Here is a 3,384-nt window from a genome sequence, read left to right on the forward strand (position 1 = left end):
AAGTACCAGTGAAACACTGGGGGTCGATGTAATCCACTGGTCCCCTCCTCTCCACAAACATCAGGTCTTGTGCCTTTAGTAGAAAGGATTATTATTATTATTATTATTATTATTATTATTATTATTATTACCTCCCCCAATCTTCTTGCTGTAATTTTTCCTTTTTTACTTTTTTCCCATAAGTTTCTTTTTTCAGAATTGTTTTAAACATAACAGATTATGATGTTTTTCAAACACATACACGCACGCACACACACACACACACACATATAGCTTGACTTTTTCATTTTTCCGAAATTTCTTCTTTTTTTTAAGTTTTTCGATTTTTTTTTCAAATATACACTTTTCTACAATTATATAGAATATGTTATTCTCACAAATTTAGTTTTTAGGAGAGTTTTGTTCCGATTTTATTTATTTTTTTTTTTTTCATTTTTTTATAGAAGTATTGGGTGCTAGTAGTGGCAGAGGGGCAAAAAAATTGTTTGTAGCCTCTGATATTTAAAACACAAATCCGAAGAAACAATGGTTTTTAGCAAAATAGATAATTTCCGGGTCTAGTATTCTGAATTTACCAAAACATTTTTTCAATATAGCTTTTGGCTGTATGCACAAAGTGTGCCTACATATTTCTATTTGCTCTACACAGGACCGGTCTATTTCCAGAGCAAGCTGAATTTCAGCGTCGTTACAAGTATTTTGTTTGTCGTTTTAATGTTTTGAAGGAGTAATTATAAGAATAAATTGTTTAATACAATTTATTAAACATAGGGATAAAGCAACGAGCAGGCAGAATCGTTAGCGCATTGGACAAAATGCTTAGCAGCAATTTTCCGGCTTTTTGTGTTCTGAGTTCAAATACCACCGAAGTCAACTTTGCTTTCAACTTTATGGGGTCGATTAAGTAAAATACCGAGGCCGATGTAACCGACTTGCCTATTCCTTTAATATTGCTGGCCTTGTGAAAAAATGTGAAATTATCAAATATAGAAACAATGCGTTTATTCACTTATACATTCATTTCTCTTACTTCATAAATCTTAAACATATTACGTGACGCCTCAGCTGACTGCCCGAATTTCAGGTACCTTCAACCGACCCTGCCTCTGACGTGTATCGCGAGTAGGCCGAAAGAAGTCTGCTTTCACACACACTTACACGCACACATACTTCCTTTCTCCATCGCAAAATTAAAATTAAAGGAGATCGTGAGAGTATCCGTCACTCCCCATTTTTGAAGAAAGAGCTGTGATGTTGTGTGGGGTGTGTAGGATGTGTCGACTGCAAAGGGCAACCACTATTTTGGAGGGATTGCACCATCGCTGTTGTTGAAAGTGTGTTGTGTTTAAGGCAGGTGAGTAACCAATTTGGCTACTGCACAGGTCGGCCAATACCGTGCCGACCACGCGGGCCAGCCAAGTTTTTGGGAAGGGTAGCACAGTTGCTGTAGTAGAAGTCATGTTTAAGGAAAAGGGCAGCCAATTTGGCTTCCGCATAGATCGACCAAAACCGTCACTACGCCACTGGGGAAGAACCTGTCATATATTCATAAGGGTGCAACTTTAGCGCACGGTCTACTTTGCCATTTATACTTTAGCGTGCAATCTGCTTTAACTCTAACTTAAACCCTAATCCTAAAGCTTTGCCCTAGCCCTAAACGTAAGCCTGTTCCAGATCAGATCATTTCACAGCGTAGACTACAGGTACTGTAGTAGACTGCACGCTAAGTCAGCACCTTCATAGCTTTCTACCGAGTTCTGGGCCGACGCAGTGCCATCTTAAAGCTTGAGCACACTGGGCAGTTGCCCTAGGACTCCACGGGACTGGAAACCCAATTCTGATGTATTTATGTTGTGACTTGCTGTCAATAAGTAAATATTATAGGGTCCAGTGCATTTACTTTGCCTAGGGGCCTATGATGATATTTAGACAGCCCTGGACCGACGTATCGGTTGAATACCTATTTCTCACTTCTTATAGGCTCTGATCGTAAGTTAACAAAAAAATTAGAACTAGTACGTTACCAGTAGAATTTTCTATAGAATTTCCTCCATCATACTCTCTATATACTTAGTAGTTCCGCAAATGGAACAACTGAGATTACTCGTCATCGGTGCCAAAACGAGATACCATTTACTTTTTCTTTTCTTTTATCAGGTTCTTATTTTATTGATCTCCGAAGAAAGGAGCGAAAAAGACAAGTCGATGCCGAAAGGGTTTAAAACATTAAACAATGAAGTACGAAACCATATACCATGAGGCATTAGTTTACTGTCTCTCTTTATTCCACTGACCCACCACCGTGACATCACATATAACATGTATTTATAAACTCTTATATAATTAATGAAAGAGTGGGGAGAAAGAGTGAATGTCAAATACTAAATAACTTCTTTAGTTCTGTGATAATTGCTTTATTTTTAGATACTTTCGCGTTCTTCATTCATTTCTTATAAGACATCGCTAGAAATTAAACATTAGTTGAAATAATTCAGTAAATTGATATTATATAGTTCATAGATGAGAATCAGATATTCTTTTCTACTCTAGGCACAAAGCCCGAAATTTTGGGGGAGGTAGCCAGTCGATTAGATCGATTCCAGTACGCAACTGGTACTTAATTTATTGACCCCGAAAGGATGAAAGGCGAAGTCGACCTCGGCAGAATTTGAACTCAGAACGTAAAGACAGACGAAATACCGCTAAGCATTTCGCCCAGCGTGCTAATGTTTCTGCCAGCTCATCGCCTTAAGCATAACAAATATTCTTTTCTACTCAGATATTCTGCGTATAGAATACACTTAGTGGTGTTCAATAAATTAAACTTAAGCGGGTATAGAAGTAAATGTAGAGATAAGTTAGACAGATCAATATATAAAGTATAATTAAATACGTGAAATACAAAAAATGTAGATATGTATACGTACAAAAAGGTCCGACTTACACAGAATACAAATAATATATAGAATTAAAAGGGTTGAAGAAAAGTATTACAAACCCAACAGCTGTTTGCAGATTGATTCCATCGTTGGATGATACAAGCCTCAAACTGATATCATATTTTTTTTAAATCATTTGAGTCGACAAATATGTTGTTGACACTCCGTCGCTTACGACGTCGAGGGTTCCAGTCGATCCGATCAACGGAACAGCCTGCTCGTGAAATTAACGTGCAAGTGGCTGAGCACTCCACAGACACGTGTGCTCTTAACGTAGTTCTCGGGGATATTCAGCGTGACACAGTGTGACAAGGCTGACCCTTTGAAATACAGGTACAACATAAACAGGAACAGGAAGTAAGAGTGAGAGAAAGTTGTGGTGAAAGAGTACAGCAGGGTCCATCACCATCCCCTGTCGGAGCGTCGTGGAGCGTTAGGTGTTTTC

General features: G+C 38.2%; 1 protein-coding gene and 1 long non-coding RNA gene across 3 annotated transcripts in view; one reads left to right on the forward strand and one right to left on the reverse strand.

The window, feature by feature from the left end:
• LOC128248564 (uncharacterized) overlaps positions 1 to 3,086 on the reverse strand; it is a 69,981-nt gene extending 66,895 nt beyond the window's left edge. Inside the window, exon 1 of the long non-coding RNA XR_008264737.1 lies at positions 2,999 to 3,086. This is a non-coding gene — a long non-coding RNA (uncharacterized LOC128248564). The remainder of the gene's footprint in view (positions 1 to 2,998) is intronic.
• The window catches only part of LOC106883849 (protein FAM78B), a 105,519-nt gene that overhangs the window by 36,685 nt on the left and 65,450 nt on the right, over positions 1 to 3,384 (forward strand). The gene's annotated exons all lie outside the window — the stretch shown is intronic.

Source organism: Octopus bimaculoides, chromosome 8, assembly GCF_001194135.2.
Source record: "Octopus bimaculoides isolate UCB-OBI-ISO-001 chromosome 8, ASM119413v2, whole genome shotgun sequence".
NCBI classification, from domain to species: Eukaryota; Metazoa; Mollusca; class Cephalopoda; order Octopoda; family Octopodidae; genus Octopus; species Octopus bimaculoides.